The sequence below is a fragment of the Anas acuta genome, chromosome 6, assembly GCF_963932015.1.
Source record: "Anas acuta chromosome 6, bAnaAcu1.1, whole genome shotgun sequence".
Classification (NCBI taxonomy): Eukaryota; Metazoa; Chordata; class Aves; order Anseriformes; family Anatidae; genus Anas; species Anas acuta.
In genome coordinates this window covers 19,644,955-19,659,781 of record NC_088984.1, presented here as the reverse complement: position 1 = coordinate 19,659,781, position 14,827 = coordinate 19,644,955, and the positions used below count along the sequence as shown (strand labels likewise).

Genomic DNA, 14,827 nt, shown 5'->3' with positions numbered 1-14,827 from the left:
TCTCCATAGAAAGGAGAAATGGGCTATATATATTTAAGTGTACACATAATGATTAGAAGAATTGCAATCCTCTCTTTTTTTAGTCACCTACATCACTATAATGGATCTCTAACATGAAATTTCTACTTTACAAAATGCCATTACCAGCACTTGTTTCCATTTTCCATCTTGGAAAAACATTTAATTTCCAACTTAAGTTCTCACTTCATATTTTTAAATTACCTTATTTTTTAAAAGGCTTCTTCTGTGCCTCAAGAGGTTAGGTGACTTAACTGCTTTTGATTCAATAAAATCCTTATAGGCAGTTAAGCTACTGAAATTTTGGTAAACCATATGGGATTAAAAAAAAAAAAAAAAGTGACGAGATGAATTAATATTACCCTGGCCACAAAGTAGTGTTTATATGCATGTTCCTTTGAACTGTATTCTGTATGCTAGTATTCTTGTGCTCTCTATAAATTCAGTGTTAGTCAAAAGTCTTTTGTCATTGCAAATATAACTTAACTCTGCCCCTTTAATATGATGATTATAATAAAAATATAAATTCATTTAACAAAATACTTAAGGCACTGAGGTATTCTAGAAAAGAAAAACATGAATACCAAGTGTCTTATGTTTAAAGTGCAAGCTTTATAAAATCCTTTCTTGATCTGATCTTTGAACAACCTCATTTACCACGCTACCTTAATGATGAGATAAAAATGGAAGTGTCTTTTGTTTATAATATCCAGTAGTAAAAATGGTTTTAGCAGTGGCTTTTGTATGGGTGAAATACACTATGCAAAATTCCCCCTCCCTCCCCCAAGATTAATTTCAACCTTAATATTGTAACTTCCACGTTGGCTTGCAAAGGGGTTGGGGGGCTTTCTTTCATTTTCCTTTAAACACTTACATTTAGTTTAAAGAGACAAATCAAAATCTTTATCATCAGGCCAAAGAACTTTTAAACTTAATCAAAGAATTTAAAAGTCAATCAACAGTTTTTAAAAAACGTATCAAATTCAACCAAATAATTTAATATTGTGCATTCGTACTGTTGTATTAGCTATAAAAATCTGCAAGAGCTTATAATATCATACAGTTATATAGGTATTTACCATTTTAAAAGCAGTATCAAGTGGAAGTCTGTGGAAAGTCCCCAAGGTATAATCAATAACTGATTAAAATGATGAGTCTTTATGATATTATTTTGAAGTGCACAATCTGAAATTAGAGGAAATTTACTGACAATTATGTATTTTGTTGAAAGAAGGATTGCTCAGACATATTAACAACAAAATCAATGGCTGTTGCCTTCTACAGAGTACAAGGACAATGATTTATCTTGAAAACGTCTTTCAGCTGGGTAACTAAGTAACTTACACAGTGCTGCACAAAGAGTTTAGATTCCATTTTGAGAAGCAGGATTCCAGTGCACTGAGTGAAGGAAACAGATGGAGTAAGAGGAGGACAGATGGGTACCAAAAAATTACAGCCACCATTTTTGGTACCTGTGTATTAAGTGCAATAAATCAATTTATTTTCATTTACCGAAACAGCAGAATCATAGACTATGAAGCCAAAACATTATAGAGCCCCAAACCACTCAATTCTGAAAGAATATGTTTGTAGTGGTTAATAAGAGTACCAGATGGGCTACATCAGTGAGTAAAATTTCCTGCAGGCAAGACTCTCGCTCCTCAGTCCACTCATTTTATTCTGTTAGGGAGATAGTAACATCTTTCTTATTCAATGGGGGAAGACTCACTGGTTATTCTGACATACTGAAAAGCTACAAAGCTTTTCTTGTAGAGGCAGTTTATCGGAGTGATGTTGCAATGGCAAGGAGGCTGCTGCAGCATTGGGGCTTTGGGCAGCCTGGAAGGAAGCTGAACCTGGAGAGCCCGGAGGGACAAGCTAAGAGTCAAAGAGGCCACTTTTCTTCCTGCAGCAGCCTGGGATTTCAAGACATGATTAGAAAATCAAAACAGATCTGCTATATATATACACACACCAGCAGTCCTTATCTGCTGCATGGCACAGCTGCTCTGTCCTGTACTTGACCTTGACTTAATTTGATCATCACCACGGTTAAATAGGAAGTTCAGCTGTGAGCCAAATCATTTCTTAACACCCTGCACCCACCCCACCAGTAACTGCCAGCTTGTTGCTGATACTGTTGAATTTTTATATGAACACCTGTCCATTAGAAATTGGATTGTGCCCATACAGGCAATTTACATTTATTTTAGAATGTCTTGCAATTAGTAGACTTTTAAAATTGTAGAGCACAAAAAGAAATCACCCTTGTATTCAAAACATTTGAGACATGAAGAAATATAGGTCAGAATACCTAATTATTCTCATGCTTGTTAAATTTATATCAGGATGTTTTCTTGCATAAAGGCAGTCTAAGAATAGCTAGTGTATTTTGGTGCAGCACAGGCAAAAGTCTGAAGAAGTCTAACTCATGTCTTAGAATTGACTCTCTGTCAGAGATTTTATTCTGGTTCATTTTATTTTTTTTATATTAATGTTATGAAAATATTCAAAATGATTTTCTAGTTAAATATTCATTTTAGGCATTAGGCTTCCTACTATTTTAATAAAGCATAAATCATGTGTGTTGTCTTCATATGAATAAAGATTGTTTAGAATTTATCCCTCAATCTGTTAAATGCAATTTAGAGCTTAATGTGGCAAAACCCGATTTATTTTATTTATTTTTTTAAACCTTGTTAGCTGACTGTAGATTGTGTTCCCTGTGTTATCTCATTCAGGATAAGCATTGAGGTGAGTGCTAGTAGCTGGGTTATAGTCTTCACTCATAAACAACACCTTTTCAAAGCTCAGCATCTCCTTCCACCTCTAAAGAAATTTCTACAAATCAGGCAAATTGTTCAGAGGGGACACAATGGAATAAATGGGAAGGAAGATGGTTTGCTTGGTTTCATAACTGAAGTAAAAGAGAAGTCATTATTGAGTTTTCTTCAATTAGGAAACATTTGTGATCTAAAACAGCTTTTAGAACTGCTCTTCTTATGCAGATGCAAATATTAGTACTTTTACTAGTTTTCACTTTGTTGGTAATTTTTTTGAGTTGCAGAAGTGTCAACACAATTGCTATTGTTATTATTTTTTCTATTGAGACATCTTACGAAATGTCTTATCTCTGTAATCATTGAGCTTCGTCTCCTCCCCCACCAATTGCTTTGCCCTTTTGTAGTCTGAGTACAGAATAAAAAAATATGAAATAGAATTTCCTTTAACCAGGTAGGAGATAAACTACACAACTATACAGTTTTCTTTAGCCATCTGTCTGAAAAAGCTTTAAATCTTAAGGTCGAAAGGGAGGAATTATTTCCTTTTAATCATTTATCATTTTGAAAGCATAGAACTACTTTGGAAACTAAGCTTCGACAGTTTAGTATCTACTACTGCATTTCTTTTGAAAACAAACAAGCTTGCAACATGCAAACTAGATGCTTTTAAATCCTGGTTGTAAGTAATGGCCACTAATAAGACTGCCCTAATATAAAGCCCTCCAGCCCATTGAAACCTGGTAGAGCATAGTGTCAGGAACATCTTCATTATTATTTTGAAATGTATAAGATAGACTCAAAGAGAAGATGGACCAAGGAAAGGGAAAAGGCCACACTGCTGTCAGTATCAGCAGTAAGTCTAAGTGATACGCAGCTTGGTTTATACATCTGATTTGTATTCAGCCCAGATTGAGATTGCCCTTTCTCAAACTGCTTGATCACTTTTAATTCCCCAGAGAAATGCTTTTAGAAAATGGAGCAATCTTGTACAAGGCTCTCAACAAGCACTAAATCTGGGGCTTTTTGCTCTGATGTAGTGAGAGAAAGAACATATACCCACAGCAGAGAAGAGGGCTTTGTTAAAAATATCCTGCCAGTCCTCAGCTATTCTGCACTGAAGACTGTTACCCAAGTTCTAGGGCTAATACAAGTTGCAGGAAATAGCAAATCCCTCTAACATGGTCAAAACACAAGTGCTTGATCTTATTTCTACCCAATACAAATAATGGCTCGCTAGTTTCAGTGCTTCCTTGAGCTATCCTCCCTGTGCTTTTGGTTCCATTGTCTTGCTCTGAGATCGAGTCCATACATATTAGCTTATTAACATAATATGGGATGATTGTGAAACAGCTGTGGGACATGCATGTCAAAAGAAAGGTCACAATCTTCTGTACAAGTACAAATGGGAATAAATGCCCAGTATATTCACTGCTTTTGGAGCATGTGTCAGGAGCTGAGTATCCAGCAAGGTTTCCATTTAGGAAATTACTCTTGCCAAGAAATTGTTTCTTTCTCTGTTTCTGTCAGCCAACAGATCATTTGCAAATGAGCTGAACTCCATCATTTTAGCTGCAAGTTGAAACAAATATATTCTGTTCTCCATATATATGCAATATGTATGAATTATTCTAATGGATTATTTCAGCTGCTAAGATCTACCAAATGGCAGCCTCTGTATATGAACAGAGAATACTAAATTTCAGCTGTAGGTATTATTATTATTCCAGATAATGCAAAAACTTTAAAAATAGTTACCTCAGTCTGTTTTCACCTCATCATTATAAACTACTTCAAATTATAGAGCAGATTACGAAGGCAATAATATAATTTGTATAACTGGTAAAAGAATGTGCCAGGAAGAGTTTTTTTTGGGGGGGCAGACACTGGGAGTTCAGAATTCCCACCTCAGCTTTGTTTGCTTTCACTGGCTGCGCAGAGGATGCTGTGTGCGTTTCAGCCACCCTTCCTTTCAGAAGCATGCTAACCATGAGTCAGAAAGCCCTAACACTTTTATAGTTAGAAAATAATTACAGAATGTTAGATATTGTGGTGTTTTCTTGTTTGTTTGTTTTAAAATTATTCTCCTTTCCTTTCCACCCCAGATGAACTGAGTAGTCTGTAAATGTTTTCTGGTTCTTACAGGAAAGTGCTGCTGCTGAATTGTTATGAATAAATTTTTGCTTTGGACTCCACTTTGTTGATTTGCGCCTTAGTAGATTAAAGAAGAGAAACATAAAGCATTTGTTAACATGACTTCTGCTCTTATGTTTGAGATTCTTAACTCTGTCACTTATTCCAAAGGTGTTTTTTTTTTTTTAATAAAAAAAAAAAATAAGAAAAGAAATAAAAAGTCCCTGGGCAAGCTTTTTTTTTTTTTTTTTTTTTTTTTTTCTCCTGGAACTGATCTTATTGTTTTTTTCAGTTTACTGTTTTTGTTTGTTTGTTTGTTTTGGTAGGGGTGGGGTGGGGTGGTCTCCTTTAATATATGAAAAAATGCTGTGATTAATAAGGCAACTTACAGTAAAACTTGCAATATCAAGGTTTTTTTTTTTGGGGGGGGGGGCAGAATAGGAGCATGAAGACAGGAAAGGTTGACAGCATCCAAAATGATTTTGAGAACAGTGAAGAAGGAATAGGATGGTGAGTCTGGAGACGTTTTTTGGAATATTTACTTCTAACAATTGAATATTAATAATTTCTAGTGATAGAAACAAGAACCAGATCAGCTTGTCAGTCTGCATACAATTAGTATAGGACCACCTGTGAGTGAGATTATTTTAAAAATACCCAGTTCTGAATTTCTGATAAAACTTTCTTCTGACTAGTGACAGCCTTTTTACCAGTTTAATAGATCACATTGTTTTTCCTCAGATACTTTTTGAATTTTCATAGAAAACTTCTTTGGACGGATACAAATACAGAATACTGCATAGTTATACACAAAAGAGAAAGGCTAAGTTGTATAAGGAATCTGATTTTATGGTAGTATTCTGCAGAATTGCTATCATGCTATATCCTCCTATTTAGAAATTGGAGGAGCACGTGTAAATAAATAACTTATTAGAATGGTGAAGACCTTGTTTAAGACACGTTTGTTTTCTTCAGTCCTCTTTTATTCCCCCCCGACATTCAGCTTGCTAAAGAATTTATTGCTGCAGAGGAAGATGTATGATATATTTCACGACAGCTCTTTCACAGGCATTTGTGCTACCTTATTCCCTTGACTCCATCCAAAAGGAAAAGTATAGGATCACACGTCATTGCATGACCTTGCATCTGAGGATAGGCATTCTAATGCTTAAATTCTGCCATACATTTAATCAAGCCAGAGTAGTTAGTAAGATTCACTACCAATATTTTTAAGCAAACCAAACAGAATCAATTCCAGTCATTGCAATACTCCCTGTACTTAAAACACTGGTAAGCTGTTGATTAAGAATCAGAAATCACTGAGTATGCTTAAAACTTTCATTTTTTTAGAACAAAACATGATGTTTTGTTCTAAATGAAAGAGAGACATACAGGAAACTAATCTTCCTTAGAGTGTCTGTATGAAAACATAAGGATAAACTTGACTATAAATATCTATTTATTGTTTAATGACCACTATATGTTGTCAGTAGAGCATCTGTACACTGCCTGAGATTAAGTGGTTGCTTCTTTAGTTAGCAGCAGCAGCAGATGTTTGACCTCTTTGTTAAATTGCAGTTCATTGCAAAATTCATGCCACCCTTACTAAACTGAGCTCTATTGTGTTTAGATTAAATAATGACCAAGGTCTGGTCCTGCAGCCCACAATTATTTGAGTTACTCTTTGCTAGTGCTGAAGTCAGCAGAACTTCTCATTGCTGGTGAGGGGCTCAGAACTGGGCTCCTGTTCGCTGAGCACCATAATTCCATTCCAGATTCACTTCTAGTTATGTTCCCCCACCTCTCACTAAGGTTTTATCTGCTTCCTACTGCAATGACAAAAGCCAATTATATTTTAAACAGAGGCTTATCATAATATTTTACAGCCTTATTTAAACTTTTGGCCAGTCTAGTCTACAATTTCATCTTTTTTTAATGCATTTCCATTTTCTCGATATTGCCTACACATACTGAATTTAGAGGAGACTTTGCTTCATAAAGCATCTGCTTTGGTTACAGTCATTTTACACTTATTTCATCATTATTGCATGAGATTTGTATTGAGTATATAATTTAGATTGCTTCTTGTTCGGTGTTAAACTAAAACACGAATTCTCTGCCGTAGCACTTTCATTAAAAGATGAAGAAGAAAATGCACAAAACATAAGAAAAAAGACAGGTTAAAATAACTCCTTATCCTTTACAAAAATGCATTTTAGTCTTCTCAACTGAAACAGTTCACATTAGAAATATTCTTAAGTTGTCTTTTTTCCAGAAAGTTCATATTGTCTCATGCGTCCAAACTAAAAAAACATTTTGCTGCTTTGTGGAACTGAATCAAAGACTTCCACAATTCAAAATAATTTAGAGTTGTAAACAACACTCATCATCCTACCAAGTACTAAGTAATAAACCATTACTCTTTCACAATGCTGGAAATAAAAATAAACTCTTCAGTGTGTTATGAAAAAGGAAGTACTTATGTTTTCATTCTTAAAAATCAAGAAAAGTAATAAAAAATTGGTTGGGGAGTTTTTGAAGAGTCAAAGTGTATTGCCAAGTATGATACATCTGAAATGTATGAAAAGAAATCACTGTTGCTGTTTCTGCAGAACCAGGATCAAAAACAAAATTTGTAAGTTGTTTACAAAACTGACGATTCATTTATTCTATACTAAAGGTGGAAACATGGTATTTTTATCTATAATGGACTGAGAAGATTCATTAACTTCAAAGCATTGCTATGGCGAGATATCCTATGTGAATGGAAATTTACACATACGGTACAATTCATATATCCCTTATCTTTGTACAAGCCTTGTGCGTATTTAATGGGAAAAAAAAAAAGTAAAAAAGTAATGGTGTCATAATTAACTTTACAGAATTCAATCTGGTGATTCTGTTAATTTATATGCACAGAACTTTGTTTCTACAAATAAATTGATAGGTGGTGGTACTGCAAATGGCACTTGCAGATGGGTAATCATAAGTATTACCATGTACTTCCACTTTGGGGTCAGAATGTGGGAAAGTAGTGCCAGCTGATATCTTTTTTTGGGTATGCTTATGCCTGGTGAGACTTCTCTTATGTATTCTGTAGTCTCTCACATGTTTTTCACCAAAGGTGTACAGTGACCCCTTAGGCCTCATTAGCAAGATAATTAATATTTCTTCAGAAGAATTGATTGTGTGTTTATTGCAGTGGCCAGAGGTTAAAGCAGTTCCCTTTCCACAGTAATTTTGCTCATTCTAGTATTCTCTCTATACCAATTCTGATTTCATGTCTCCACTCCTTGAGCTATCTGCATCAATTTAATTTTTATATGACAAAGCACTATACACATCTGTGTGGGTCTATAAATAAAAAGCAATAAACTGACATCTTTCACCTGTATCAAATGTATTTCATACCCTTCTCTCTGTTATACTTGCTATTAAACTTCTGTCTCTTTATTTCTATTGCCTGTCTCTATTTCCCATGTCCCTCTTCACCTTTTCTGGCAATTGACAGTGTTCTCAGCTGCAGATGAGGCATAAAACACCATTACTCTCTTCACTACATCTGCCTCTGTGCTGATGGCTTGACACAGGCATTGCAAGCAGACACTTTTTCTGATATGGCATATAAAATAAATTATCTACAGACGTGTACGTTTGCTTTTACACATAAAGTACTGCTAATTTCAAGCAATGTGTCTATATATGGATCTCAGATTAAAATCTGGCTCTGAAATGAAGGCGAGGCAAAAAAATAGAAAGCAACCAACAGTGGGCTCTGAGATCATTGGCAATGCAGAGCTTTCAGTGATCTAATCAGTTTGCTTATTTCATACTGTCTTTAGTAGTAGCTAATATATTTTAAATGATCATGTTATGTTTGTGTGTGTCAATTGTCCTGTGTTCATAAAATTCAACTAGATATTTGTGTTAATTTTTTTTTCCCCTATGACTCGACTGCAGCCAGCCAAGTGTCCGTAACTGGCCTCTCAGCCTTGACTATCCATCTGGCATGTAAGTGAGTCCCACTCATTGCTTTAGGACACTCAGCAGGTCACTTCTGGTTTTACTCACACTGTGTATTATTTGTGCAATTTTTTTATAGTTTGGAAGCTTATTTTTAGAATAATCTTTAAACCCTGTAAAACCTAAAAGTGCAGTTTTAATTTTAAACCAGAAGAGATTAAGATTTCCTTGCAAATACTTTTGAGTGAGGGACCCAAAATTTTAAGACAAACACTTCATAAAGTATTATGTGATTTTTAACAGAATCACAAAGTTTGGTGACAAAACAGTCTGTTACACCAAGTAAACTGCAGGATTTATAAATCCAAGTAGAGTTATGGAGACATCAGGGAAGGGAATGGATACCTTAGGTGTCAGCAGAAATAGCTGATACGTTTCAGTTTGAATTTTATTCCCATTGAGCAAGACACAGAGGTAAATCTGACTCTCTAGATCGTTTTAAAATGTAAATATGTCAACAGTAAAAATAGATGGTGTTGTGTGAGAAAAAGTTAACAGACAAATCCCCAGCAGTGAGGTAAATCAACATGCCTGTAAGTGGTAACAGTCAGATCTATAGGAGCACTGGATCACTTCTTGCATATTCATCCTTGAATCTTGAATTCTTTTTTTTTTTTTTTTTTTTAAATTTCATTTTCCAAAATGTTAGGTAAAATCCTGTGGATTTTTTTCTTACAGCTATTATAGCACTGATATATGTAGTAGTCATGAACTGTTCAAAGAAATCTGCAGTGAAGCAAGGCTTGCAATTGAACTGCAGTACTTGCTGATTTTCAGGTTGTAAAATAGCAAAATAGTCAATGGATGACTAAGTTAAAACAAAATTCTGGTGCAGCACTGATTAGGGAAATGCCCTAAATGAAAACCAGCTCAGTCTAATCTTGCATTCACTTCTAATGCACAGGATTGTAATCCTGTCAGTAAAGGGACTTGTTTAGATAGGTGAAAATAAAAGGCCTTTGTGTACATAAGCTAAATCAAGGTTTTTGTATTACTGAGCTGTGTAGTGATTGTAGCACTAGTGTTGCATGTTAACAACTTAGCTTTTGGTTGTTTAAATCCATGAGCTAAACTAATTTGTCTACCTTTATTTAATCTTCCTACCTTCTGCCACTATAAATGCTTTTCACATTGTTCAATAGATGCAGGAGTAACTTTGGTCCCATTAAAAGCTGAAATCTGTCTGGAATATATACTTTCAATATACAGCTTTTCATAGTAATGGGCATTTGGCACTTACCTTTTAAACTTGTTTTTGAAACTACCCCAGGTTTAGCAGCTGGTGGTTTTAAAACTAGCAAGTGCTGGTTGATGGGAGGACCCTTGCCAATGAGTTTATTTCTGTGCATTATGATTGTTTATAATACATTTTAATAAGTTTGAAAATATAACATCCTTCCCTACCAAACTGTTATTTTCCCATTTGGCAACCTCTACCACACCACACTCACTCTACCCTAATTACTGTTGGTGCTTACAGAGATGATCCCAGAATTTTTACTCAAATTCATTCCCAATGTTTATGCACAACAGCAGAACTCTGCCTTCAATTTTTGTCTACCTTTGCAAAGAAATGAGTCCTATGTAGTCACATTCTCTCTTTTTAACTTTAAATTGTTTGTTTAAAAACATTTAACCATATTTTTTTGGCTGGTAATTTCAGCCAAAGTTGAAAGAACGATGGACTTCCTAAAGATCCCACATGTGCTTTGTGAAAATCATCAGCATAGTCTAGGAGAGAGACCAAAAACACTTTTCCTGCTAAGAGAATGAAAAGAGCAACTCAGTGTATATACATTCTGTTTGCTAGTAGCTAGCTGGTAATTTTAATATACATACTGAATGTGCTGCAGTGGCAAAGATAGGGAGGGTCTCTTGAGACAGAGGGACAGCTAAGGGTGTTGCTTTTGAGGATATTTCTATGATATTCCTGCAGGATGCAGGAGCACTACCTAATATATCAGCATTATCTCTGGGAGTGTTGATATTTCATGTTAGTTAACTTTACTACAATATGGTTCAAGTTATTATTTCACTTAAGAAAATATCTCTTAAGGGTATTTAGCGAACAACATATAGCACAATTTTAAATATGAAAAATATTTAGCAGGCTGGGCTGTGCATTATTCATAGTTATTTAATTTTTTTCCCACTGGTCTCTGTGTGAAGAAAGCAGTATTTGGAGGAACTGGGGAGAGATCATTGAAATATGAAAAAATAATATATGTATATTAAATTGGGGGTCAGAATAACACAGCTGGAATGATACTTTTAATTTTCAATATCATTGTACTTGTCTTTGATACCAGACAAATTCACAGCATTCTTCAGTATTGCCAGCGGAGCCCACAACGTTATCGTATCACAAAACCTGACAGTGTGCAGTATAGTGCATAGCAGTATATAGTATACAATGGCAGTATGTGCTGTGCTCAGGTTTGTCCTGAGAAATGAATATCCGAAGGTTCTGATTCCTCGGGTTTATCTGTGATATCAGGGTCTCATAGGTACCACCACACAAGCATGTCACCTGTATAAGTCTGAAATGTCAGATCAGAATGTAAACAAAGAGAAAAGACACCTCTGGAGAGAGAAGAGAGAGCCTTAGTTTTGAGCCTTTTTTTTTTTTATGCTTTAATATTTTGATAATGATTTTGTGACTTTTTTTTTTTTTTTCCTTATGTGATCTAGCATTTATTAGAAGCTTGTTTTGTGTCGCAGCATGCTGTATTGCTGATTGTTATTCATATTAGATTTTTCACTTCCTAGGTTTTGGAAGCTGTTTGAATGCCAAATAGTAGCAATCATCTGTCAGATAATAGATGGGAATCTGGGATTGTAATTAAATGTAGCTACAGTACATGTACTTAAATACTAATTAAACGGCACCAACTCTGAGATCATAATCTGAGTGATTATAACTAGACTCAATTCTTGAACAGATCCTACCCAAATAAGATTTTGTCACACTACTAATTCTTGTCTTGTATAAAAATAACCAAAAAAAGTCTCTTCTTTTGAAGAAGAAATTCTGTCTTAAAGTTCTTACAACATAAAACAAAACCTTTTGAAAGATCTGATCTTTCAGCACTGGAATGCTGTTTCAATTGTTCCTGTGTTAGATTGCCAAGTGTTTCATTGGATTTATGCGGACTTTGCAAATAAGAACATGCGAGGTGTGACACAGGAAACAAGACTAAACTTAAGCTTCCCAGAACTTCTCATTATAAGAATTTTCATTCTGTTGCTAAGAGCTTAGCCAAACTTTTAAAGTTAAGGACTGAAATGTGAGTTTGCATTATGATACAGCCTTTAATTATGTTAGAGCACACTATTCTTCTACAGCTCATTCCCTGCCTGCCTCATTCAGGTCATAAGATGGATAGTACTCATTTAATGGGCAGTTTTCCAATATGTCATTTAAAATTGTGATTCATTCAGTTTGTGGCCCCTTCCCTGCTGCAACATTCATATCTTTCTCTGAATACGCTGCTATTGATTTCCTCATAAGAGTGATGGGCTCCATTGAAACTATAATATCTCAGAGTTCACAAACGTTAATGTCTCCATTTTATAATACTCTTGTGAAATGAGTGGATATTGTTATCTCAATTTTACAACATGGTGCTATGGCACAGTACTATATCCTCAAAGCACAGACCAGTTTGGGTGTCTAATATGAAATGATCAGAACCTTACTTCTCAAAGTACCCAGTCTTGAATACTTGTCCAGAGCTGAAGTTATTAAAACTACCAAGTGAATTTACTGTATTGAAAGCTATGAATTCTTAAAACTTCTGCAAATCTAATCCTTTGTTTCTCAAGCTGAGTGCTCAGAATGCACAGTGGCTGCTTGTGAAAGTTTTGACTGAGGCAATTTGCCCGAGATCATGCAGGAATCAGTGTCAGAACTAGGAAAACTCAGTTCTTTGCTCTACTTTCCTTAGCATAAGACCTCTGCTTTATTTCAAGATCTGTAACAAAGGAAAATGGTTTTACAAACATCAAGGTCATTCTATACACAGCTGGTTTTCATCCTCAGAACATCATCTATCCTGTGCACTGAAGTGACAAGATTTTTGTATTATTATTTAAAAAAAAAAAGATGATGCTTAATATTTCACAGATGAGTGGGAGTTTGCAAGATATATGTTGAATTATGTTTCATTTTCTCTTTCATTCCTGAAAAATAAAAAGCCTTATCAAAGTAATATTTAGATCTCTCTCACAATCTTTGCTGTAGAAATTAGTTTAAAGTCTCTGCTGACATTTTTACTTCTAATTCTTGCAAAATGTTGATGATTGGGACCTACATGAATATACCCAGTTGCCGTTCAGGCCTTTAGTTCATTTTAAAATTTTGTCTATATTGCAGGTTCACAGTGAGGTATATTGGATTGACTTACTGACACTTTTTAGAATTCTTCTCTGATTGTGTCCTCATCTTACAGTTTTTAAGAAACACATCTCTGCTTAGAAAGTGTTTTTTAAGAAAAAGTTAGGAATTCCTGAATAAATTGACTGCTTTTGTGCTATTCTTCTAAGGCTAGATTTTCAAATGGGCATCTTCTTTAATGTCATCATATCTGAAGTTTTTAGATATAAGTACCTCCATAGACTGCTTGGGCAGCAGGTGGGGCTTGTGAATACAGCTGTCCTGTAAAAAAAAAAAAAAAAAAAAAAAAAAAAAATGTAAAGCCCATTTTTGAAAATTTGTAAATGCAAAGCCAAGAGCTTCTGTGAAATGCATGTTCAAGCAGGTGTTATTTTTTAAAACAAAACAAACAAACAAAACCAAACCAAAACAAACAAAAAAATCCCTGCTCTAGGGGCTAAAGGTCTGGTGCTGTGGCTGGTTTAACCACCCCTGACCATCTGGTCATACCCGCGTGCAATGGAAGATAGTACTGCCAACTACATTGCTTGAGCCATATCACTGTGGTGTAGGCATGCTAACTTGGTGAGTATGTGAGCATAATATTTTCTGGAAATTTATTTTTAACCTGAATTAGCTCAGTGGCATGGTTTAAAGCAGAATTTCACAAGCAGTTGTGGTGGTAGAAGTGAAGCCATGAACTTCTTAAGCCAGCTTTTCACTGAAGTCCATTGATTGCAGAATTATGCGTTAAGCGTTGCATTATGACACCTAATTAACATCCTAAATCCTGTCTACCTGTGTGGTTAGTTATAAATGCTGTCAGATCAGGTCAGAATTAACATTTTGTCTAATCCAAATCCATTTAGACAGGATCTGTGTTTATGGCAGCACAACTAAGCTATCTTGCTCAGCTTCTATATACAAAGTAGGAGAGGATGGAGATCAGGCATTGAATAAGTATACAGGCACAATGTGGTTTTATTTTTTCAGCTGAACAATATATTAAATTAAGGAGATGAACATTTAGGGACATAAAACAATACATGCAAAATACTACATTAATCTAAATTAAACACCAGTGTCCAGATGTGAATGCAGAATTCTTTATGCGCTGTCACTGGGACATATGGATGTGCGGGTCAGTTATGATCCAACTGAATAGAAATTTGACCCATGAGATAAGTTTGCAAACTGGTTTGTTTTTCAGAAATTCACATAATGTATGTCTAATTCATCCTTGAAAGTGTTCCATGTGTCAGGAATAATGCTGTATCCTACACTTACTTCGTTATGAGCTACAGTACCACAGGAAAGCATGACCCGTAGTCAGAAACAGCAAGTTCCATTCCCTGTGAGGAAAACAAGCCATGTCTCCTTAAAATCTGACATTTCATTATTGACATTATTTCATTATTGTGTGGACACAGAGGATGGATGGAAAGACTTCAGAGTTACATATTTTAGGGAAAAATTAATTAATTCTCTTGGAGAGTCT

At 35.1% G+C, this 14,827-nt stretch overlaps 1 protein-coding gene and 1 long non-coding RNA gene across 6 annotated transcripts in view; one reads left to right on the top strand and one right to left on the bottom strand.

Moving 5' to 3' along the window:
- The window catches only part of B3GALT1 (beta-1,3-galactosyltransferase 1), a 201,775-nt gene that overhangs the window by 61,063 nt on the left and 125,885 nt on the right, over positions 1-14,827 (bottom strand). The window contains exon 3 of one of the 5 annotated variants that reach the window (XR_011097910.1): positions 1,711-13,611. The exons of the other annotated variants lie outside the window; for them this stretch is intronic. The gene's annotated coding sequence lies outside the window, so the exon portion shown is untranslated. Of the gene's footprint in view, positions 1-1,710; positions 13,612-14,827 lie in introns of those variants that run through there. 5 annotated transcript variants of the gene reach the window in all.
- The window catches only part of LOC137858696 (uncharacterized), a 133,467-nt gene that overhangs the window by 24,115 nt on the left and 94,525 nt on the right, over positions 1-14,827 (top strand). The gene's annotated exons all lie outside the window — the stretch shown is intronic.